This window comes from Lissotriton vulgaris, chromosome 10 (assembly GCF_964263255.1).
Source record: "Lissotriton vulgaris chromosome 10, aLisVul1.2, whole genome shotgun sequence".
Classification (NCBI taxonomy): Eukaryota; Metazoa; Chordata; class Amphibia; order Caudata; family Salamandridae; genus Lissotriton; species Lissotriton vulgaris.
This window is the reverse complement of record NC_141698.1, coordinates 770,034,945-770,061,625: the sequence shown is the minus strand read 5'-3', so window position 1 is coordinate 770,061,625 and position 26,681 is coordinate 770,034,945. Positions and strand designations below refer to the sequence as shown.

Here is a 26,681-nt window from a genome sequence, read left to right as displayed (position 1 = left end):
AACACAATCTCAGCTTAGTCTGGAGAGAATGACATAGCTTTGGGCCTTCGAAAAAGAAGGCTCAACCTCCCTTATTGGCTCTCTTAGCTCTAGGAACAACTGCAACGTAAGAGTTGCTTGAGCGTTGAGAACGACTAGGAGTATATGGCAGCACCAAAGATCTTTGATAGGAGGCACAAGAATTTGAAAAACATTTGTGTACATAACATAGTGCCTTAAATTGGATGCGATGTTCCCCAAGGATTCAGTGCAGTTTGCGGTGCAGCTAAGAAGTGTAATAGAACTTGGGGGGAATGCAGTAGAAGTCTTGCTGCTGCGTACTGAACTATTTGAAGTTGTCTAAGCAGATTCTTCGTTACTCCAAGATACAAGATATTTCAGGAATCACTTGTTCATAGATAGTGTCAATCCACGGTATTCACTCGTAAACACGAACAGCAAGTTTCCCCATTGGTCGGCTGTATAACCAATCAAATCAACATAAAAATCTAATAATCAAATCTTTCACATCCAACCAACATTTGATCATGGCAGAAATAAACTCCACTATTTACACAAACCATAATAAACTGCCTAACACCATCAATTATTTATTCAGCTCAACCCAAATCACTAAAACAAAATCACTCATTCATACCAATAGCTTATCCCCTTTCAATGCTCATGACGAGCTCAGCTCGTCATGCAGCACAGTGCTCCTGTGCTCATGACGAGCTGAGCTCGTCATGACCACACCCGTTTTTATTGCTGTCCAGCACAGCAGAGGAATCTCTCAAGCAGCGATGTGGTTAAAGAATAAACAAATAAATGAAAAAAACATACAGATCCAATCAACGCTATTAGCCTTTTCACAAGTTCATAAATGTATGGCCCCTCACAATGCCCCACATTTTAATACACCAATTATCTCCTGTAGGAGAAACAAATCTCACATAGACACGGAAAACCTGTTCCCTCATTGGTCAGCTATGTAGCCCATCCATCTATAAAAAAAATCCAAATCCACCATCCTCATTTATCTTCAACACCCGCATTTATTCATAGACAACTCACATTCTCCCATTCACATACATCGTGAAAAAATAAAGCTACACTATAGATTATTGATTCAGCTCCACTCGCATCTGCAAATTAATGATTCAGATCCACTCACATCTATAAACATTTTCACCCATTCACAATAGCTCAATAATAAAAAATATTTTAAAAAATCTAAAAGTACAAATCAAGTTGTACACGATTACGTTCCTTTATCAAACTTACCCTACTCCGTCTTTGGCCTTTACACCGGTTCTCGCACGACCTCAGAGCACTGTCGGGCATTGGTAACTGGATGAACATAAACTCGGGGATAAAGCTGAACTCCTGTGCTGCTCGGCGAGCAAAATCACCATAATACTTCCCTTCAACTTTTGGCCCCTTTCAACAGGAGAAAAGTCAAGACCGTCCGGCACGTTTCACAATCTTGGGGTCATGTTTAATGACAATTTATCTCTGGAACGTCATGTCAATAAAGTCGCAGGCACCTGCTTTGCACTCCTCTGTGGCCTCTGGAAGCTGCTACCACTACTACCAACCCAAGTAAAATCTCTCAATGTGCATAGTGTCATACTTAGTAGGCTGGACTACTGCAATGCCCTCCTACTTGGAGCTTTGGACTATCTGCTCAACAGAGTCCAAGTGGCAGCAGCTAAACAAGTACTAAATAGAACCTGAATACCTCTGCATCCAATGCACTGAAGGAACTGCACTGGCTTCCACTGAAGCAGAGGATTATCTTTAAACCCATGTGTTGTGTTTAAGGTACCACAGGATAAGGGTCCTGTGCCTCTACAACACAGACTGAAAAGATATACTCCAGGAAGATATCTCTGCCCGAGGCCTGCAAATCTTATTTGTATAAATATATTCTGTAAGACAAGACAAGGAGGATGGGCCTTTATAGTTAAGGCGGCCCAGCTGCGGAAAAAGCTACCAACAGCTCTCAAGTCATCAATTGAACGGTTAAAATTCAGAAAGGCTTTGAAGATACAGCTTTTTCCTAAGTAATTCTGCCGTCTGCTCATGTGCAATTCATAGGTCAGCAGTGCTCTGCCTACACATAAGCTCTTGGGACAGGATACCAGTTTGGCGCTTCACAAATGCTATAAATTAAATAAATGAATCATACTTTCCTTCCATAAGAAAACAAATATCTCCAATGTCCGGCAAGCCAGACAACCAAGCATTCATCTTGAAAATAAAAAGTCACCGAACATCTCCAACCTACTCTACCACTGTTCCTAATGAATAGGTGGAGTGATCACCATGTATAGGCCCATAACACCTCACAGCATGCCACCACTCTCCTAGTCACACATACAATAATCAAAACTAAACCACTCACAAAAAATAAATTGTTCAAGAAGTGAAGTAAGTAATGCAGTTTGTTCTCTATAATGAACCCTCTCTCTAGCGTTCTCAATCTGCTAATCCATTTTGCCTACATTTGGCAGAGCCCTAACTCAATGTCACCTCCTCATGAGCCTTTTTCCATCCTTACTAGCACATGAAACTTTATATTGGTTTTATCTGGATGGCATTCTCCAATATGCTGTTCCAGAGAGGACCATGAAGAAAACAAGTTACTTACCTATAACTTTGGTTCCCCAATATTGGTAACTTTCATTCCCCATCATCGAAATGGGAGCCTCGGTAACAAAAATACCCTAGCATTAGGTACAAAAGAGAAAGAAAAAGGCCTAGGCCTCATTCCCTTTTGTAGCATATCACCCTCTTTTTGTAAAAGAGACCAAACTTAGGCATCAGCCAATCAGAAGTGCCTCACCCCATAGAACCCTCCTGAAGGAACCTTAGAGCCTCAGAATTTTGTAGCCGTTGTGTATCAGTCACCATATCTGTTGAAGGCTGAGCTTTCCTCGGGGAGGTGGGTGGGTGCATGGGAATCTATGAAAGTTACCAATACTGGGGAACCAAAGTTACAGGTAAGTAACTTGTTTTCTTGCCCCAGTATTGGAACTTTTATAGATTCCAATGCTTTTGTATCAGAGTAGGAAGCAGTTAGCAATAAAAAACACATTTTGTGTAATAAATACATTGCAATAGCCAACATGACAAAGATACGAAATGTGCAAACCACGGAAGGTGGGATAGAAAGGAAAGCTCACCAATTATTGGAAGAGGTTCCTCGGGACAGCCTGTCCCACTGTCGCATCATCTTCCTCTAAGGACTCCAGCAGTAATGCTTGGTAAAGGTGTGGACGCTGCTCCAGGTAGCAGCTCTGCAAATGTCTTTAATCTGCATCCCCGCAAAGAGGGCCGGTGAAGATGCCACAGATCTTGTGGAATGTGCACAAATCCTGCCAGTCAGAGGTTTCCCTGCCGCAGCATGGCAATGCAGAATGGCACTTGTGATCCATCTTGCTACCCCCTGCTTGGACAGCGGGAGACCTTTCCTTGGACCACCAAAGGCAACAAACAATTGAGAGGATTTCCGAAATCCCTTAGTACGTTCCAAGTAGAATTTTAAAGACCGCTGTACATCCAAAGAATGCAGCGTCTTTTCCGCTGGTGTAGGCGGTTGAGGAAAGAACGCTTTCAGAATAACCGGCTCAGTCAAGTGGAAGTCAGAGGGTACCTTAGGTATGAACCTAGGGTTAGTTCTCAAGATTACAGTGTTCCTTTTAAATTGTAGGAAAGGCTCCTGGATAGTAAAGGCCTGCAACTCTCCAATCCGTCTAGCCGATGTGAGGGCGAGGAGTAGAGACAATTTCCATGAGCGTAACTAAAATAGTAGTTCTTTTTTCAGATGACAATATAGTCGACGGTACAGTCGACGATGGTTGCACACTCGTCGACGAGATTGGCGTCTATGTCGTCGACGAAATTGCCGACGATCCAGCTGTCGTCGTCAAAGTTGTCGTTGATGCTCTCGGCGACGACACAGTCGTCGTCGACGTCCCCATCGTCGTCGACGCGGTCACTCTCGTCGTCGACGTTGTTGTACTCGTCGACGATGCAGTCATCAACACACCTCCCGTCGACGCTGAAGAACCTGCCGTCGACGCTTCCTTTCTCGACGACGATCCCTTAGTCGACGAATCTCCCTTAGACGAGCTTGCCGATGGAACCAATTTCAATTTAGTCTTGAATTTTTTCGTCAGCGGAACCTCCGTCGACGACGTCTTAGTCGTCGAGGCTTTGGAACTCTTCTCAGAAGATTGGGAAGAGGGCTTCTTGAAGGCTGGGACAGTCTTCACACCCTTGGAAGGCATAGATGGTCATACCCTCTCCTTTTCACCGTGGTTAGGATATTCGCCTGGACCTAGGCTCTCAGACTCTCTGGGGGGTCTTTTTTGAGGCCTTAGAGTGGTGTTCCACTGAAGGCGAAGGGGTACCCTTACCCCTTTTGACTGACCTTCTAGATGACACAGCTGATCAGGACTCCTCACTGTTACTGGAAACTCCATCTTTCCTCTCCTTCTGTTTCTGAAGCCAGGTCAGAAGTCTACTAGCACGATCCCAGAGGGTCTTGGTACAGAAAGTGCGGCAGATTTTACAGTCCTCCGCCTTATGATCTGGATAAAGGCAATAGATACAATCCTTATGCCTATCTTCCACAAACAACCTTTTCTTGCCACAGGTGGAACAGGGCCTTCCTTTTATCCTGGTCAGCCCAGCCATCCTTAAACAATCCTGAAGAGAAAATTTGAAGAAAATCCTTTGAAAAGAGATGAAATGAGCAGAGCTCAAAGGTGACTCCCTAAGCACAACGTGCGGTAGAAAATCTGAGGCTCTGAGGTTCCTTCAGGAGGGTTCTATGGGGTGAGGTACTTCTGATTGGCTGATGCCTAAGTTTGGTCTCTTTTACAAAAAGAGGGTGATATGCTACAAAAGGGAATGAGGCCTAGGCCTTTTTCTTTCTCTTTTGTACCTACTGCTATGGTATTTTTGTTACCGAGGCTCCCATGTCGACGACGGAGAATGACACAAAAGCATGGGAATCTATGAAAGTTCCAATACTGGGGCAATCATGATTCTTTACCACTCTAACATGCTCCTGTATCCTGAGCTTGAGTGTCCTTTTCGTTCTATCAACATAGATCTTGGAACAAGCACAAACAATGACAGATTACATACACACTGTTACAATTAATGGATTGTTGAATATGATATGTCTTGTCAGTGTTGTATTTGAAACACGATCTTATTAAGGCCAAGTTGGTACTTATTATACTCTGCACATAAAAAAAGAAACCATTTGGTGGACTAGGTAACCAGCTGTCACACTTGGGCTTGACCGGTATCAAATTGTTCATAGTAAGCATATGGGACTGATTGATGATTAATTCAATGATCATATAATTCAATCACTCGAGTGCTCTACAGATATTTAGTAGTGCTACTTGGATTGTTGAGCATTGTTCATTTTGTGTGGTGTTTTCACTGTTTTACGGTTTGAAATGTTGCACAAATACTTTACATACAGCCTTTAAAGTTAAGCCTGACATATGTGTGCCAAGCTACCAGAGGGAGAGCACAGGTTAATTTACTGTTTGCCTGCCTCTTACCTTGACTAAGATTATGGTTGCTACTTGACCATGATTCAGACCCCAATCAACCAACAACGCACTTTGTAACATGGAGGACATTGCAAGACTGCAGGACTGGCACTTTGGCAAACGCATTCCTGGAAGAGAGCAAAAGAGTCGTAGAGACAAAGCGTGTGCTCGGGAAAGAAAGTGGCTGTGTTTTTTACAGTTTTTTACTTTGCTCATTCGGTCTTCTCCAACTTGCTTCAATTTGTACCACACTGGTTGATTCAGTCAAAGGTTATTGGGGAGACCATTACATAGCTTAGGGACAAGATATGTGAAAGAGCGCTTGCCACATCTCGCCTTGACTACCTTGGGTACTGTATGTTTCCAGACGGTAAAGGCCTCCTGGGAATGTAGAGAATGAGAAATTGCCAAATGAGGGGAGGGCCTTTTCCATGTATTGTCTGAAGGGCCATGCACAGAGGCTTTGAAATAGATGCTTTTTTGCATCGGAAGCCAGTGCAGGGTGTCCAAGGCTGGGGAAGCTGAATGGCATTTTGGATGTCTATGACGAATTCATGCAGCAGCATTCTGGACCACCTGCAGTCTTCTTATAACATACTTGGGAATTCATGAGAAACTGACTTAAGGGGAGGGTTCTGATTAAGAGTTATAACCTGACCTAAAGGGCTGCTTATGGATTCATACCTTTCGTGAGCCAATACTTGCTATGCAGCTTTTAAAAGTCTTCCTTCTAATAAGGAAACATGGACTGTAAATTAGATTTGAAATACAGTCTTTACTGGGGTACACATTAATCTAGTTCTGTCTGCTTGCTTTTGCCTGATTGCCATATACAACCTCAGTCGAAACATGGAGGATTATCTGTCTGCTGTATTTCAAGTGAATAACGGTGGACAGTAGATGTGACATGTCTAGACGAAGTACCCTCTTGGCAAAACCCTAAGCCCCTTCGTTTTCCATGACGTAATCTTTAGAGAACTTAGGAGAGTCTGCCCAAGTATATTTACCCCAGTTTTCAATGTTGGGGAGAGGAGTTGGCCTAACGGTTAGGGCGGTCGACCTCGATTCTGGGGAACCGGGATAGAGTCTTGGCAATGACGCTGAACATCTTGTGATTCTGGGCAAATCACTTAATTTCCCCATGCCTACCAAAAATGAATGTGTCCTCATGTAATGCAACTGGTGCTATGTAAAGCTCTCAGATACCCAATACCTTCGGGTCAAGTTTGCGCTATATAAAACTGACAACAACAAAAAAAAGTTAGTTGTGCTCAAACTGTCTGAGGAATAGGCCATAAGTGCATACTCAAGACACTACCAACTTACTTCCACATACTAGAAGGAGTTGGATTTAGTGCCGTGAGTGTGCTGAAGGCACATGAAAGACAAGTCTTCCTGAGTCTAAGCAAGCTGCCACAAGGAGATGTTAGTAATGGATCACCTGGCACGTGCACAATATTAGTCCGGACTCGGAGAGACACACATGAAGGGGCACTCAAAGCTTAGCATTGGCTTGTTTTCATAGGGATCTTGTGTAGGTAGAAGGCAGATGGTCAAGGTATGAGTGCCACAAATGATAGAACAAATAAATATTGTAGTTGGCTGGGCATTTGTCTACAGGGGCAATACGCAAGGCGCCTGGCTGACTGAAAGTGTGTTTGATTTTAAGTTGGCTTGTGACTGGGAGAGGGGCAGTGTAATTGGCATTTTAGCCTTGGGCATATGAATGTGATAGGCCCTTTAACGTTGGAGGTTTGTGGATGTGAGTGTTATGTTGGGTCCATGGCTGGTTGTATGCAATGCTTTGTGTGGAGCTCTTGAAAGGCATGTGATTGGACGATAATATGGTTGGTACCATGACAAGGCTTTATGGTTCACAACCAGTATGTCATGGGTTTAGCTTTCTATAACTCAAATTATCTTAATGACAGATTTCTCAGATTTTATTTATCAATGATTCGTTTCTTTTAGAAAGCCATAAGTAATCCACACAAATGAGCAATTGTTGAATTAGGAATGTGTCTAGTTTGAATAGGTTCACCAATGGGTTCCACACATTTCCACCACTTACTAGCAACTAGGTTGAAAAACGCAAGATATAGGGAAAAAAAGGACTACCAGTTAGAAAAATAAACATGTGGAAAAAATGTTCTTTCTTTTTACGACTCTTGTTCCCGAAAGCTGGGATGATGGTGATCTTAGCACAGCAAACATTCTATCAATACAATTTTCTAGTGGAAAACCATACACTTTCTAACAGCACGTTTTCAAATTTGTCCAACAAAAAACAAACTTTGCTATATTTTGGCTATTCTCTCAGTTACCTGCACATGAATCCAGAAAACCTGGGCACTTTTAGATTTCCCACGGTGGAAATAAAAAAGGGCACACATTTGGCCTGGTTACCTTTAGTGGAGAAAACATTTTTAAGGCCTAAGCGCAAGTACCCCAAACATCAAGAAAGGTCCCAACTCTGGGAGTGGAAAAGCCTCAGTAGCTAAGGTGTTAAAGTATCATCATCTGAGTTCACTTCATCTCACGTTTAGTTAAATAGCCATGTAAATTCCAACTCATTGTTTAAAAGTACATTTTAAGGTTGAAAAGGAGTTTGGGTCTCGACACCTATAGCTAAAACCAAGCAAAGCTGCGTTCTGCAAATAAGCCAAAAATATATAATGTGCTTCCAAGCCTCTATTTATGAGGCACTCAATACACGGTCATGAACTAAACATAATCAGGTTACGACTTCATTCATATTTCCAAAACCGGACCTGGCACTCCTTTGCTAGTTCTCTTTGCATTTGTGTTTCTAAAGTGCCGTTGTTACCCATGATACATTTTGCCGAAAGAACCCTGAGCTTTTTAACAAAATGAGCGCTCTCTGTATAAGAGCTTATTTGTTAAATATTACTATGCTTTTCGTTCTCATTCCGTTTATATTCTTGTGAATGCTCTTGTGGATTTGGCTATGTAAAAACTAGAACTAATTTTAAATAAGACCAAAACAAGTTTCATGCCTGTTACTCTATTCTGTAGCAGTAGGATTTGGAGTTCAAATGTAATGCCAATAGCTAACGGCTACTGCAGGTCTGACTGTGCAGATCATCTTTGTATGCCCTACACAGGGGCCCTTCAGTAAAGCGTAGTAGTGCCTAAAAATAAACACGTGCAGAGGCACAGATATTGAATGCTGCCACGACCTAAGGCTGTCAGCTATAACAGACGCTTGAGTAAAAAGCAACAAAACAAGTAACAAAAGATTTCATTAGCATGTCACTTGGAGTTTTCACATGAGACCTGATTGAGATCTGCCACACGTTTACAAATCAACCCCGTTTATGTGTAGTTAAACTAAGACTTGCTTGAGAAACGAATGGATACCTCTGAATTACGATTATATGTTTTTTAAAGCTTAACAAAGAAGCACAAAGCTGATATTTATTGACCACAACCTATTTCAGAAGAATATTCATGTCAGTTACCAGGAGCAATCATCATCATTAAGTAACTTCGGAGGGATTTGACATGTAAACGTCCTGAACACTAAAGTATCACTTAAACAGCATGCAAGTTACAAAAATACAACCTGTCAACACTTACGTCAAGTGCATACTCCTTCACAAAATCAATCTGGATATAGCTGGAGTGGTGGAAGCTTGTGAGAAGTGTCTAGTTTGAGCAAAGCAAGCCTGCCTGCCCGACTTGCTTTTACACAAGGTTGAGCTTTTCATTATTATTTTGTAATGAGGAATTTGCACTCACTGTCCTGGAGCTAAAGTATTTTCAAGCTTCACAGGAGGAAACCAGCCTTCCAGATTTCAAGATAACACAAATAAAACATATCAACTCTGAGGTAAAAGGGATACCTTATCTTATATTAAAACTAAATTTGGAGTACTCGCAATTTGTACCCATTAACAGATCAGACAGCTTTTTAGCAAAAGTTCTGACGTATGATTCGTTACTTTTGATTTATAAATCATAAATAGCTTATGCTAATTAAACAGTTGAAACGTTGAATTCACACAAAAACATACAAGTGCGTGTGGGAGGAACTTTGAAATCTTCGGTACAGCTGTAATCAAATAAGAAGCAAATACCGGGCATTAAAATTCAAATACAAAAACTGAAAATGGGTGACATCCATATTAGTACTAAAACAAGCAAAAAACATCTGCCAAAACAATTCAAATTAACAAAATAAGCACATGCCAAACATATGGGAGAACAAGGAGGCGGCGGACTGATTAAACTGGTACCATCAATGCAGAAATTTCTTTTTTTTATAAATACTTTCATTGGATTTTTACAGACATATCACAATTAACATTTATACATTTCGCTTTGTCCAACCTGGGTGACATACCATTAGGGTTTTGTGCTGGTAGCATGATTTACAAACGTTTGGGCTACCTGTTAAACTTAGTCTCAAACATATAACATAAAACATATACCCAGTGGGTTTTGTACTCAGGGTGTCCGAATGGTCGGTCTGTTTGCAGTGGACTCTGGGTTTGTTCAGAAATCTCTGGAGCAACCAGACATATGAATGATTTAATTTTTAAATTTACCGAGTGCAACGTTTACCCGAAGGTATCAAGGCGCTGTAGCCGACCATCCAGAAACGCGTAGACCTTTTTTCCAATACAGCTCTAGGATTACTTAAAAAACTGATTTTTGGAAAATTATGAATAGATACCATGGCTGTTAATGTCGAATCATTTGTTTGATATATGTATATATTGTAATATTTTGTGAATAAGTGTGTTTGTGGTTGGGAATGCTGGATTGAATGTGAAGAAAGAAGTCAAGTGATTGTCTTTCTATGTTTTTCAATGGTGCAAATGTAAATTTTGTGGAATGTAAAAAAGAAAAACAGCTTTGAAAATGTTTTTGTTATGTGAATAAAAGAACAAGTAAAATGGATTTCAGACTAAACAAAGGGTCTATGGCACATATTGTTCTATAGTCAATACGTCCTATTTGAAACTCCCATTAAATAGATAGGCAGTACTGGCAGGAATTTTGTTTAATACTGTCTGTAAATAAGTCATGAAAGAACTATCTATAGCGCACAGAGTCAGGTCTTGAGTGCTTTATTGAAGGGCAACAACTGAGGGATAGCCCTCAGGTTTTGCGGGAGCGAGTTCCAAAGTCTGCTTGCCACAATTGAATCTACAGCTCTACATGCAAAGAACAGATGCTTACTGGGTAAGTACCATTATCCGTTCAAAGCATGTGTGCTGTAGATACACATGCTTTGCATAGACTATATAGCAGTATTCTCCCAAAGCGGTGGCTAACCAGTAGATGTTGCAGCTGGTTGAAAAAGTGTCTTTAGCACTGCTTGCCCTACATTGCTTGTGGACATGGGAACACATCCACACAGTAGTGTTTGGTAAATGTGTGTGGTGTGGACCATGTTGTTGCTTTACAAATGTCAGCTATACAGATGTTACCTAAAAAGGCCATAGACGCTCCTACTTTACGAGTGGAATATGCTCTAGAATGTATAAAGATCTTTGAGTTTTAGCGCAGCTGGTTTGAATGCTGCATTTAACAATCCATCTTGCAATACCAGATTTAGAGATTGGATTGCCTTTGTAGGGTGTGGCAAATGCTACAAACAGGTGTCCTGTCTTACGAAAATGCTTTGTTCTTTCAATATAACACAATAACGCTCTTCTGACATCAAGAGTATGAAGAGCTCTTTCTGCTACCAAATCAGGTTGAGGAAAGAACACAGGTAACTCAACTGACTGGTTGATATGAAAAGTTAGAAACCACTTTGAAAAGGAATTCTGGGTAGGTGCGAAGAACTACTTTATCTTTATGAAGTTAAAAGAATAGTTGTTCTAAGGTTAATGCTTATAGCTCACCAACTCTCATCAATGAAATGATTGCAATGACTAAGGCAACTTTCCATGAAAGAAACTGTAACAGACAGTTGTGTAATGGCTCAAAAGGTGGACCCATGAGTCGTGTAAGCACAATGTTTAGATTCCAAACTGGTGCAGGAGGTACCCTGGGTGGTATTACTTTTTTAGGGCCCTCCATAAAAGCTTTAATTACTGGAACTTTGAACAAAGATAGATGTTTAACACAGAAGAAAGAAGACCAGGTCTAGGTGTGGTGTGCTGTCCTAAATGGTGTGTAGGAATCACACGGAAAACCATGTGGCTGGAGATGTTAAGTTTCAATGGGCTAGAAACGTCCCATCAGACCACCCAATAGGCGGTATATCATCATTTGGGGGATGGCAGTAATTCCTGCACCGCCAAAGAACAGTGCGGGCAAGGAAATCAACCATGTTCTGCCAATATTGTGCCCAAAATGAAAAGTGTGTTATAGAAAAGCAGTGCTGTGAAAAAGGTGATGCTTAAAAATGACTACCTAGACTGCGTGGATAACCTGATAGCAGAAAGTATAGGTGTCATGATTAAAAACACGCCTATTAGCGAGATAGTGGAGCTACATAGTGGCGTTGTATGGAATGGTCAACTAGTTTCAGCTGTTTAGAGTAGTGCTCCAGCTTTCATCAGGACCTTAAATTAAGTGCGCTACTGCCAGATTGACTAAAGGGTGTACAAGTATTAGGAAGCACAGGTTGCATCAAAATACTATATAAATGAAGACGTATCACCCAGACTTGGAGACTCTGTGTCCTCTGCAGACAGGAAAGGAATGTTCTACCTTTATAACTCTTCACCACCTCTAGGCACTGAATCTTCACATTATCACACCTGCTCAGGGTGCTTCTGACATCCTTCAGGAGTTCCCACGCCGGCGCCTCACACTTCTTTTCTATCTCGGTTATCAGGGCCTTGAGGGAGGTGATTTGATTGGACAGTTTGGCGATGTATGCATTTTCTACTATGGTAATTTTCTTCTCCATCTCCTCCAGTCTTCTGTGCAGTGCTTGCTCATTTTCTTTCAGGAGCTGCCGTAGTTTTTCAAACTCAGATTCAATTTTCTTCTCAGTTCTTAGCTTGTTCCTCATGGTTTTATATTGTTCCTCTTCCTTGAGTTTAGATTCCAGAATATATTCCTCCTCTTTCTCTTCCTTGAGGCTCCCGAGCTGAGCTGCTGCCGCCATGATTCAGAACTGCATTTCTGAATCATGGCGGCAGCAGCTCAGCTCGGGAGCCTCAAGGAAGAGGCCACGTGTTCCATCTGTTTGGAATATTTTAAGGATCCGGTGTCCATAGAGTGTGGACACAACTTCTGCCGCTCCTGCATCACCCAGAGCTGGGAGGGAAGAGATGGAAACTTCCCCTGTCCACAGTGCAGCGAAATATCTCCTCGGAAAAAACTCCGACCCAACAGGCAACTGGGGAACATGGTGGAAATTGCAAAACAGCTTCATTTGCCCCCCGTGAAGCCCCTGGGGGACAATCTGTGTGAAATACATGAAGAAAAGCTGAGGCTGTTCTGTGCAGAGGATCAGAGGATGATATGCTGGGGCTGCTGGGAGTCCAAGGAGCATAAAACTCACTCAGCAAGTCCAATAGAGGAGGCTGCAGAGGAGCAAAAGGTAAAACTTCAAGAGTGGCGGCTTGTCCTGAAGAAAGAGGAGGAATATATTCTGGAATCTAAACTCAAGGAAGAGGAACAATATAAAACCATGAGGAACAAGCTAAGAACTGAGAAGAAGAAAATTGAATCTGAGTTTGAAAAACTACGGCAGCTCCTGAAAGAAAATGAGCAAGCACTGCACAGAAGACTGGAGGAGATGGAGAAGAAAATTACCATAGTAGAAAATGCATACATCGCCAAACTGTCCAATCAAATCACCTCCCTCAAGGCCCTGATAACCGAGATAGAAAAGAAGTGTGAGGCGCCGGCGTGGGAACTCCTGAAGGATGTCAGAAGCACCCTGAGCAGGTGTGATAATGTGAAGATTCAGTGCCTAGAGGTGGTGAAGAGTTATAAAGGTAGAACATTCCTTTCCTGTCTGCAGAGGACACAGAGTCTCCAAGTCTGGGTGATACGTCTTCATTTATATAGTATTTTGATGCAACCTGTGCTTCCTAATACTTGTACACCCTTTAGTCAATCTGGCAGTAGCGCACTTAATTTAAGGTCCTGATGAAAGCTGGAGCACTACTCTAAACAGCTGAAACTAGTTGACCATTCCATACAACGCCACTATGTAGCTCCACTATCTCGCTAATAGGCGTGTTTTTAATCATGACACCTATACTTTCTGCTATCAGGTTATCCACGCAGTCTAGGTAGTCATTTTTAAGCATCACCTTTTTCACAGCACTGCTTTTCTATAACACACTTTTCATTTTGGGCACAATATTGGCAGAACATGGTTGATTTCCTTGCCCGCACTGTTCTTTGGCGGTGCAGGAATTACTGCCATCCCCCAAATGATGATATACCGCCTATTGGGTGGTCTGATGGGACGTTTCTAGCCCATTGAAACTTAACATCTCCAGCCACATGGTTTTCCGTGTGATTCCTACACACCATTTAGGACAGCACACCACACCTAGACCTGGTCTTCTTTCTTCTGTGTTAGACGTTTATTTGGGGCATAAGTTGACAGGTCTTTAAATTATATCCCCTTTGACCCTCCCCACTTCTGTTTTTTAGCAAAGATAGATGTTGCCTGGTTTTGCAAATATGCGGCTACTGCCGCAAGATGCATTCAAATGAAAGTGTAGGCTAGACCAGCTCGATGTAGATGCAAAAGGTAACCAATTATATTTTGAATAAAGTCTAGTGGATAAATATTGTTATTGGTACAACATATAACAGATCTTTTCATTTTTCTGCATTAGATGCTCATAAACAAGTCCCTACTCCGCAAACTCCAGACTCGTCCTCAGCATCACCTGGCACAAACACATCAGCCTTCATCTGCAAAGCCACCACTGGCTCCCCGTGGAGAAAAGAGTCACCTTCAAAATTCTCACTCACGCCTACAAATGCCTACACAACACTGGATCCAAATACCTCAACGGCAGAGTCAACTTCCATGTACCCAAGAGAAACCTACGATCCTCCAACCTCACTCTAGCCGAAACACAGAGCATCCACAGAGCCAGGACAGAGGGAAGATCCTTCTCTCATATTTAGGCAACACCTGGAACAAGCTCCTGGCAAACATCAGACACGCCCCTTCCCTGAACACCTTCAGGAAGACCCTCAAGACCTCGCTTTTCAGCTAACAGATCTGAGAAAGGTGTGACAGGTGCAGAGAATGCGCCCCCGCGTTTTGTACATAGTACATAGCTGTCATAATATCCATGCAGACTAGGACAATTTTCCATATGAGATGAGGCTGAACAGCTTTTAGTGCTAAATACACAGCTAGAAGCTCTAGATAGTTGATGTGAAGACTTTTGTACATGTTGTCCCATTGACCTTGAATTGTCAAATTGTGAAGATGGGCACCCCAACCTGTGAGAGATGCGTCCGCTGTTAGCACAATCTTTGGAATAGGGTCGATGAAAGGCCACCCTTTTGATAAGTTTTCTGTGTTCCACCATTGCAGAGAGCGATGGGTGCGGTTGTCTACCAACAATAGATCTGTTAATTGACCCTGAGTGTGATTCCACAGATGTGCTAAACGCTCTTGTAGAGGACGCATGTTTAACCTTGCATGAGGCACTATTTCAATGCACAAGCAATCATTCATAACAGTTGTATGAAAGTCCTGACTTAAGTATTGATTGGTCTGAAACTGTAGTAGCAGAGTTTGAATATCTTGATATCTGGCTGCACTGGGAAAGGCTAGAGCTATGCAAGTGTTCAGAGCCGCTCCCAGATAGGTCTGCATTTGTGAAGACTGAAGACGATACTTCTGTGCATCGACAGTGAAACCGAATTGGTGGAGTAGGTCTAATGTAGTCTGGGTATGTTGGAAACACTTTTGGTGTGAGCCAGTCATCTAGGTCTGGGAAGACCTTAATCTGTTGTCTTCTGAGATGTGCTCCCACAACTGCTAGACATTTTGTGAATACTCTGGGAGCAGTAGTAACTCTGAATGGGAGTACTTTGAACTGATAGTGTTTTCCTGCTATCACAAATTTGAGATATTTGTGATGTGCTAGGAGAACCGGAATGTGAAAGTATGTGTCGTAAGTCCAGTGGGGATATAAAATTGGCTTGCTGTCGAAGTGGAAGTACTTGTTCAAGCGTGACCATGTGGAAATGCTCTCATAGTATGTACAGATTTAAGATCCTTAGATGCAAAATTGGTCTTAAGGTGCCATACTTTTTGGGGATTAGAAAGTGCAGAGAGTAAACTCCTGAACTTTGGTACTGTAACAGAATTGGTTCTATTGCTCCTTTTGCTAAAAGAGCTTGTACCTCGGTGATGTACTTCAATGAATCTTTCAGTAATTCAGGATCCTTACTGGGAATGAAAGCCAGGCGGTTTGCTTTGTATAAATGGAGTCATATACACAGCAGGTATACACTAGATCATTATTCCCTAAGAGGGGGGAAGTGAAGCTTACAGAGCAGTATCTGCCTTATTTCATAGACCTGTAGTTGCAACGTCCTCCGGAGGAAAACAAATAAACAAATTTAATAAATGGCATGAATCTACACAGGAAAGGATCACAATCCCAGAAAGGAGGACTAGAAGGTCAGTAAGGAAACTGGTGAGAACATTAATTATGAGTCACAATTGGGGTAGACAGTTGCTAAAGCACGCAGAAGCAACGTGCTCATGATAGGTATCCGACACAGACTGTGCAGGGCAAATAAAAAAAATGGATCAGACCACACTACAGGTGAATCCATGTAGACAGACATGTGGTCATTATCTGTAGGCAAGTCAATGAGAAAATCTTGGGCCCAATAACAAAGAACTTTGATCACAATATCCACAAACCTTCCAGACCTGTTCAGAATCAGAGTAAAGAACAGACTTGTAATGGTAGTTTCACAGGCAGGCTGGACTCCTCTCTAAAATCCAACTGGCTGGAAAACACCTGAACACTCTAATTGAGACAGTATGTGTAAGATGTAGCAGTTCTTGCTGCTTGCTGGATTTTCTCTCCTCTATGTCTGAGCCCATGTGTTCTTTTTGAGCACTAGAAGTGTAGCACATTGAAGGAAGACCATGAAACTGGGTGTAGAAGTTTCTTTTCTCCTTTATATTTTTTACATGTCTTCTTTATACTGCGGAAAATTGCTATTTAGAGGGACTTTATTGTAATCAAGCAGTAATCAAATTTCTTTATTCGGTTTCATATTACAGAAAACTATAAAAGAACAATGTGAAAACCGGGATAAAAATGGTATAATACAATATACACAATCACGAAAGCAAGCCTGTGAAGGTTCATAATTCACCTTATATGTACAAGTTGCATCTAAAATCCCAGACACCAATTATATTAGGATAAAACAACTAAAAACAGTACATAAAAGCCATTAACTAGATCCGCGACCTGTTAGCTATACAAATACATGAAACCAAAGATGGTGATAAGGGATGAGCCAACTAATCACAACTCGCCCTAAGCTTGATGGCAGATTTAAAAAAACTTACAACAGGAAATACAGTATTGCCCGTCAACATCTAGAGAAATATAAAAGTGGACCGAACTTGTTTAAAGTTAGCCTGTTTCAGGATGGGAATTAAATATGATTTTCTAGGAATGTCGTAAAATGGATAAAACATAGTTAAATGTAACATTTCCTGCGGAGATATGCCATCTCAGCAGCAGGGCGGAGAGGATTGCCCTCTATTTGAGCCTTCTCAGTGGACCTTAATATAACAAAGTGGCAAACACCTGGCTTCATGAGCTCCCTCTCCTCCCTTAATATGGTCTGACGCATACTGAACGCTGTCTTTAGAAGGGGTATATCTACCTTTCGAGTTACCTCAGGATTAGAAAAAAGGTCTCCTCTTCCCAGGTTCATTAGACTCCTTTTGATATATTTTAGCCATGTATCCTTAATACTTGATCCAGGACCAGGCAATCTTTAAAGATTGCCTTATTTAGCAAATCCCCCTGCCTTAATCCATATTTTTAACCAAAGTAACAGCAGACAAAAGGCTATCTGATCTATGATATAGGGCATCCCTAACTCTTCATGGGCAATAAAAGAGGGGATACCCTGTGAAACTGACAGCAAACGACACATGAATTTGTTTTCCGCTATTTGGACATCCTTTACTTCAGCATACCCCCAGATTTAGCTGCTGTAAAGTACTTTTGACACAAACTTTGCCCTGTAGAGCTCCAAAAGAGCCCCCACAGGTCTTCTATCCAGTTTAAGGGCAAAATTAAAAATTGCAACTTTATTGTACTGTGATTCCACCTCAGATACTGGCAGCACTGACAGTATTTCAGCACAGGCTTAAAGACTTTCAGTGATTATGTGTTTTATTAAAAGGTTTTGTGACGTGCTGATTTAAAGGCAAAGGGCATGGGACTGAATCGATACTGATGGATGTTGAGGATAAAACGCAGGCTATTATGTTGTTTTGGATGAATTAGGATATAGAAATATGCATCCTACAAGTTCTAGGAGGATAACAGTTCTGGTCCAAGGAAAAAGGAATACCCTAAAGTAGTAGCACTTGTTCAGTTTTCACTGATGTAAGACAGAATGCAAACACCTTGTTCCCTTTAGCTTGAGCAAAAATCTGGCCACCTGCACGTCTGTGATATCAATCACAATCTGCATGTATGAGATATCAACTTAATCATCTCCTCCTGCAGTGCCTGGAGAGTTTGGTGGAGATGGTCTTGTTTCAGAGGCATATGAGGTGCTTTTGATTCATACTTGTACTTCCACACCCAGTTGCATGGAGGGGACTTTTCCCTCTTGTCCCGTCTCTATCAGGCTGGGCTCTAGGAGGTCTGTTATACATCAGCTCATTGCCATACAAACACCTGAAAAAAAAAAAAAAACAGCAAAAATCGGACAATACTGGACCAGCTCACAAAAAAGTGAGTGTTCCTACATATGAAACTCCTCACCAGGCAATAAACACCTGATTGACTAAACTGAGTTCATCCTCCTTCTTTAGACACATTGGTGCAAGGCAGGATTCTGCATTTTATGTCATCATGGCACGGTGCAATATTGAACCAATGTGTAGAGCGTCTGTACATTAATCTTAGGAGAAAAGTATTGAATTGGCGAATCTGTGTATTATTTAGCGGGCCAAAAACCAGAGCGCTGAAAATGAATCTCTATGTCAATGCGTTTCTGACCGCGAAGTAATGAATCACGATTACAGCGCTCTCGATATTACCATACATACACTCTATAAATCATGGTCTTATAGCTGCATTCTTTGCAGTCAGAATCATATATGTACTTCTCGCTTTCCAATGAGACCATTTATTTATAATTGGATTTAGCGGTTCTGAACACAGCTAACAAGTTAATTAGGATCTACTACAACCCCATACAATTGTCGTTTGCCCTGGTGATGACCCATATATTGCTTGAGGGTCGAAACGCTGTGGACATTAAAGGCAACAAAAGAAGCTTATAATAAAATAATAATTTATTCTCTTTTTGTGATCTAATAAATTACTTTTGTACTAACCCTGGAATTGATCAGTTTATTCTATCTGCCTTCATATTGAGGAAATTGGCCCGCTTTTTTCCACCACTCTTAAGTTCTTTAGTTTAAGGATGTCATTCAGTGGACACAACTAAGGGAGAAGAAACACAATTCCTATGAAGGATTGCTGCCGTGGTGGGAGAGGAGCGCATGTATTTGTTGTGTTTATCTGAGGAAGTATTGATTGTTGCTTTTCATGACTTTTTCAACTCTTGGTAGTTTATAAACACAGTAACAATTAAATCTTAAAAAAAGGAAAGGGAAATGACAAAAACAAGTTCACTTACGAGACAGAAAAGAACACCCTTGAATGGAAGGCACCAGAATAGCAAGGCACCTGACCACTTGGCAGAAAGGGCCCTCGGGGACACACAAGATCAAGACAGACAACTACAGCATGTACTCAAGAGTAGGTTTTGTTCAGACCTAATTAAGCAGCAGATTCCAATCCGTTTAAAAAGGAATCCAGCAGTATGAAAAGAATGCTACTGAGTTTTACAACCAAAGGGTTTCTTTATTTTGCTTCCCCCTAACCCCTCTAGTAGTCCACCCCCTTCAAATTCTAGCTGCCGCAACCACTTCCTTGACTTCAGCTATGTCTTCGACAGTTCTAGTAGGATATTAGTTTCTTTTAATAGAAGTGTGCTGTTCTCCATTTTGGAAGAGTAACTCATAGTTCTAGCCTCTGCTTTCATGTCCAGAATAAGTTAGTTCTCAATGACACCAATGCACAGACTGTGCTGGGTCCCTCACCCCAAAATATTCTCAAAGAGTTCTTTATTGAAATACAGGTGAATAACATTTTAGTTATAAACAGCGATACTTCCACGGCGGACTGCTGTTTCTGCACCGCACACTAGTTTCAATTAAATCAGATGTCCTTGCGCAAGAAGCACTGGTACAGGCCGTCAATTGATGCCTCTGTAAATCAGATCCTAGGCAGTAGAGGAGTTGGGCGTGAGCTAAGTGATTAAGTCAAAAAAGTCAATGTTTGATTTTCAAGTAAGTCTTTATTTGCAATAAGTTAGTTCTCTCGAAATTGTAGATTTTACGGTAAGCCAAAGTGTTTTGTTCTCAAGATGAGAACTTCGTCAGGGCTCAATGGGCGTGTGTCCCTCTGGTAGGTGAAGAAAATATATTGGAAATTATTTCCACTCCAAAGGTGTAGTGGATGCAGTTCAGCCAAGCTCCAACTAGACCTCTTGCTTAGGGCTCGATATGTGATCCATCAGTCAAGTCGGTGTTCCAGGCAGTAGCTCTGGCAACACTAGGGGTATCACGGGGCCTCAGAGAAATTTTTAGGATTAGCGGTTCTCCTGCCAGAATCAGCGAAAATTTTAGTTATGGTAATTTCTCTAAGTTTTAAATTCAACAAAGAGTTTTCCTTGGTTTGAATGTTGTGGTTTTAATGATAACATTTTGAAGATTTTTAGGGAAACAACAAGTAATGGTAATTCCAACTTGTCTGACTTAAAAAAAAAACTATGTATGCAAGCACAGGAACACAGAGAGAAAGTTTTCATGCAATAGTGTATTACAGACTGGCCCACTAGCTTTGCAATCCTCAGTAGTTGAAATATTAATGGACTGGTGGTACTGGTAGTGGCACGTGTGGTGGTGTGGCACAGGTGGTGGGAGTGAGGCAGCCAAGGCGTGCCCAAGGAAAAGCCAAAAAACAGATTCTGTAGGGCATGGCCAGCCATCAGGACCGTGTGAGCATGAACCAAGGAGGCTCCGTAGAGTACTCAACAGTCGCAGTGAAGTGTGGTACCATAGACCCGACTGCAGAGGCTCACCCGCTGTGCTAGCGTGGTAGAACCATGAGGGATGCAGGCGACAATGTAGCAGCCCATAGACACCTTCGTATTGCCGTTTGTTCCTCTGCGAGGTCCGGAGACCTAGAGCAACATGGCGGCGATACACTGGGTCGCAGTTGTGTGCTACGGTGATTGCAGGCGGAGAAATATGGCCTATAAATCAACAAGCATTTGCAATGCAATAGGTCTCGCATTAGGAAAGTTTGAGCTATTGGTATTGTAAATGGCAAAGTTTTTATTTATGTTTCTTTTTTTTTTAAATAGCTAAATTAATAGCTTCGTCATTTACAATGCCAATAGTTATAACTTTCGCAAATGTGATACCTATAGCATTTGTAATGCAATATGTTTTGTATTTACAAACCGCGAGAGGACAAAAAAAAGCTCCGGACCACTGCCTCCTCCTAGGCCTTCAAAAGGGACCTCAAAGTTCTCCTCCTCCAGAGACACCTCCAAAAGTAATTCACGTCCTCGCGCTATTTGTGAGTAAGACTTCCTTTACTACCTCATGTATTGTGGTTGCTCACAATTTTTACTACCTCATGTATTTTGTTTGCTCACAATTGTCACTATTACCTTATGTAAGTAACATATGTTTTTGCAACCTGTTATTTTGTAATGTTTCTCATTATGTTTCATTTCTGTTCCTAATGTGAGGCGCTCTGACGCCTTTGGGTAAAGTCCGCGCTATATAAAAATGCATAAATACATGAATAAATAAATACCGCCTTCGGGTAAAGTCCGCGCTATATAAAAATGCATAAATACATAAATAAATAAATACCGCCTTCGGGTAAAGTCCGCGCTATATAAAAATGCATAAATAACTAAATAAATAAATACCGCAAATCACCGCCGTCACTCTGCCGGCCTGCGACCAGGAAGTCAGGCAGGCCGGCGCGACAACAGGAAACAGGAAGTAGGAGGGCGGGAGCCTACCCCGCCTCCCACGGAAGAGCCGCGATTGGACGGGGCCGTGTTTGGAGCACCGGAGCAGGCAGGAGCCTACCCTGCGCCCCGGTGCCGAAGGAGGGAAGAAGAGTCCTGCTGCCGGGCCCTGCAGCTGAGAAGAGCCGCCGCACGAAGGAAGCCGGTGAGTGGGTTGCTGACCGGGGGGGGGCGGGGGGGGGGGGGGGGGGGGGAGCATGTGCGCGGGCGGGGGCGGGCGGGCTTTGTATGTATGTGTGTGTGTGTGACTGTGGGGGAGGTGTGTGTGTGTGAGCGAGTGTCTGTGTGCCTGTATGTGTGTGCCTGCGTGTTCATGCGCTCGCCTGTGTGTGCGTGCGTGCATGCAGAGGGGTGGGGGCTGCCTGCCTGCGTCTGTGTGAGCAAGGGCTGTGAGTTACTCTGCGCATGCGCGGGAACTCTGCGCATGCGCGGGTCAGACGCGCGCTCCCGCGGTGAAAACTGCGAAGGAAGACGCTCGTGTCAGATTGGTGTCCACATTCCCAATAACGGGCCTAACGGGCCACAATAGGTCTGAAGCAGACACCTTCAATGCTCACGCATTGAGGGTAGGTCTGCTCGACCCAAAAAGAGAGAGTAAGGGTGTTTCCACAACTATGTGAGGTTTGTGGTTTTAAGAACCACAAACCGCGGACCGAGGATTCCTCGTGGCACCGCTTTGGAACCAAGTAGGTTTTCAAACAGACGAGCAGAAGCCACAAGTGACGTGAATACTTCGCCTCTGGTCCGCCGTTGCCCATGAAGCGGTCTAGACAGCTAACTCAGTTTTTTCCAGATGGAGGAAAAGACTCATCACAGTTTTTTGTAAACGGCCACAAGCTTGTGGTTCTTAAAACTTGAACGAGGGCAGGGCGCGCCTTAGCATGTGCGTACCACCCAGGTCAAAAACCACTGGTCCTGAAGAAAACCTAAATTGCCTTCAAGGTTGAAACATGTAGACCATATTTTTTCTCTTTTCTAATAATTCACATAGCACACTTCGCTATTTTTAAACACACTACACGTCTGAGACACCGCATGCCTACTTAATTAGGCATAGGTGCCATAATTGTTTTTATGGGGGGCCAAGCACTCAAGAATAAAGTCTTGTAGTGAGTAGTTTTGGCTCCTTTTTAACTCACACATCACCTTATAATTATTGCACATATAAAAGAAAAAAGTAACCCGCTCCACTGTAGTCAGGTGTCGCAGCACACCCTGTTGGCACTCTGCCTTCGGGGTGGGACCCCGATGATGAAGCATGTCACCAACTAGGTTGGTGAGTGAGGGGTCTTCTAAAATGACATGCCTTGTCCTACGTAAAGTTGGGGCACACTGTGCTTCTCAGAGCTATAAGCTCTGTTAACAGAGCTCTCTCTGTGATTCCAATAGGGGGTACTCCTCAATTTGTTGTTGTAGGCGAAATATGACCCCCATGGAGACTCAAAGACTCCCCTCCCTCACCCCCGGAAGCCAACATTGGTGAAGTGAGCGGGGCGATGATTGCTGCTTCTGGCGGAGTCTCTGTCAATCGGTTGCCTGACTCTATAATGGCGGCTGATTCGGACAGAGACCACTTGAGGGCTTGGACAGAGACCACTCGAGGGCTTGATTGGGCACCGCAGGGTGGACTCCGGCTTAACTTAAGCCTTGCCTCATTGCTTGCCAGCACTGCCCTGCCAGGAGAGCGCCTGCCATGCCTGCTCTGCAGCACTTTTGATGCTGATGGGGGGGGGGGGGGGGGGGATTGGAGCAAACTGTCTTATGTGAAGTTGCCCTGAACCTGCCTACTTGGCCCTTACTTTACTTCTCTTGGCTGCAGTACTGCTGGGGACACTGACCCGCTTGCTCTACCAGCCTTTATGCCGCCAAAGACTACCAAACCAACAGGGTATCCAGTTACTTCACCCCGGTGGAAGTGCAAGATCCTGGCACTGACTCTACCCCGGCAAAGCAATGGCCTCTACCAAGGAAAATCTTCTTTTCTTCCCTCCGAGACTTTAAGAAACAACTCAGAGATGAGCTAAGGGCTGACCTTGCTTCTTCCTTTGAATCCTTCAAAGCAGATATCAATTTCCGATTGGTTACCCTCAGGGCCAATGTGGACTCGGTGGGGTACGCACACTCTGCCTCAAAATGAAAAACCAGGACTTTCAACAGAAACGTAACCGCTTTGGAAGGCTTCACAGAGCAGTTGCAGATCCAATTGCAAAGAGCCCTATTGATCTGTGAAGACTTGGAAAACCAGTCCCTATGGGACAGTGTTCGGATTCGAGGCCTGGAGGAGAGAGTCAAGGGCCCTCATCCGGAGGCCTTCACTGCGGGCATGTTTTCTAAACTCCTGGGACAGGACCGGACAACGGTAAGATTGGAGAGGGTTCACAGGGTGGCCCCACTGACACCTGGCGTAGGGACAAGATCCACGGATGTCCTCGCCAAACTTCATTCATTTAACACCAAAGAGCTAATTTTACAAGCGGCCCGAAAACAAGACTCGCCATCGTTCCAGGAGTCAACATGCTCACTGTTCCAATATATTGCCATGCCACGCTGGTGAGACACCTGCAATTTAAACCAGTAACCGACCTCCTGTGCCGAGACCATGTCAGATACCACTAAACCTAGCCTTTCCGTATCTGCTTTGAATACCGAAATAAGCTACACCGTTTCACAGAACTGAAAGTTGCAGCTTGTTGGGTTTGGCACTGGCTGATGCCCACAGCTTGGAGGAGAGGGTTGGTGAAGGTTTTGGTGAACCTCACAAACTAAACTGCTAAGGGCCCATGGTTATCACACCGTTGAGGGAAGCGCGCTGGCAATGGACTATCCTTAGACAGCTCCACAGGGCCTCTCTTGCACACCTTACTAAACAACTCTAATGATGCATCTGCCAGAGCTTGGCTTTCACTTGCCAGTAGTCATGGAAATTTCAAGATGAAACACCCCTGAGTACCAGAGAGTCCTCAACTTTTGTCTAACTGTACTCTAGCCTAGTGCTTCTGTCGAGGACTGACACACGACCAATCACCAGACCTTTCTGTTAACCAGCAGTAACCTGTAGAGTATGATAGCGAATTAAGATCCAAAACGCCTGAATTAACTGAATCCAATTTGAGTGTATGCTGTTGGTGGAAGATTATTCTTACGTTTTACTTGTTGCATGGCTGGAGATGTAATCCTAAGGTGAGATCGGGGTGGAGGTGTTAAGGGTACCTGACAGGCGGACTGCCATCAAACACGGGGGAGGACAGGAACTTACCATAGCACTCCAGTGGGATAGCCTATGGCGATCTACACGGACGTCCACCTTCCTTGGTACTAAATATCATCACATGGTATGATAAGGGACTTAACTCCCAGGCTAAATACCAGAAATTATGGAAGTATACCCTTGACTGACGCCTCAGCATCATAGTACTGCAAGAGGCACACCTCAAGTGTAGTGAGAATCACAGGGAATATACTACTCATCGGCCACCACTACACATAATAGGGTAGCGCTCCTTTTTCATGCCTCCCTAAAATTCCAAACCGCAGGTAGCAAATCGGACAATAAAGGGAAGAGAATAATAGTAAAGAAAGATATCTTATGATACAAATGTACAGGGGCCTCCATATATGCACAATATATATATATATATATATATATATATATATATATATATATATATATATATATATATCTTATATGGGATTCCTGCCTCGACAGTACCCACCCTCATAGAACACACACAGGCACTTCACGCAGAATGAACTCTGTAAAACACCCAGAGACTACTTCCAGATGAACAATCCCCAGGACACTAATCCTTCCACGATATAGGATGCCTTCAAGGTGGTTATCAGGGAGAAATACATTTCACAAATGACTACTCCTACCCAATGGAAAGACCGGAACTCGAGGCAGTACTCCGGTTAGCAGAACAGGCACATAAAGCAACACCAACCCTGACTCAGCCTGAGGAAAGTAACAGGTCTAGGATGGAAAATCAATGCCATATACACCAATAGAGCGGAACTCACCCTACAGCGCCTTAAAAAGACTACATATTAGCAAGGGAATAGAGTTGGGCAGCATTTGGCACAACAATTGCGGACCAAACACGAAAAGGAATACAGAGACACTCTGGGAAATGGCTCAACCCGAAGAGAAGAGGAGAAAGCAGGGGCATTCAGAGACTTCTATAAATGCCTATATACTGAAGACCCCAATAATACCACAGAGCAGCTGGTCTACTTAGAGGGGGTAGACCTTCCACGAGTCTCAACGGCCCAAGGAGAGATTTTAGATGACCCCATAACAAGCAGAGAGGTTCAAAGCACCATTGACGCTCTTAAACTAAATAAATCCCCTGGACCAGACAGGTTCGCTGCCCACTTTTGTAAGAACTTCAGTTCTGACTTAGTCCCACATTTGACGGCTGGGTTTAATTATGTAGCCGAAATGCAAGCAGTGACCCAGTCAATGGGAGAGGCTCTGATATCGGTCAACCCAAAGCCAGGAAAACACACCCGCTTTTGTGCGTCTTACCAACGGATTGCCCAGCTGGATCTAGGCGCTAAACTGTGGATGAAAATCTTGGTTAATAGGCTGAAGGTAATCATGCCAGAACTGATCCATCTGATCAGTTCGGCTTCATCAAAGGAAGGCAGACCCATAATTTAAGGAAGGTGATCCACCAGATCTACAAAGCTCCTAATAAACGCATCCAGATTGTGCTTCTGGCAGTAGATGCTGAGAAAGCATTTGACCGACTGGATTTGGGGAACGCCTTATAGCCACAGTACAAGCCAGCTACGCTC

The 26,681-nt window shown here is 43.1% G+C and overlaps 1 protein-coding gene and 1 pseudogene across 2 annotated transcripts in view; one reads left to right on the top strand and one right to left on the bottom strand.

Moving 5' to 3' along the window:
- PALS2 (protein associated with LIN7 2, MAGUK p55 family member) overlaps positions 1-26,681 on the bottom strand; it is a 985,569-nt gene that overhangs the window by 791,170 nt on the left and 167,718 nt on the right. The window lies entirely within an intron of this gene.
- On the top strand, positions 12,682-13,650 carry LOC147688777 (E3 ubiquitin-protein ligase TRIM11 pseudogene; annotated as a pseudogene).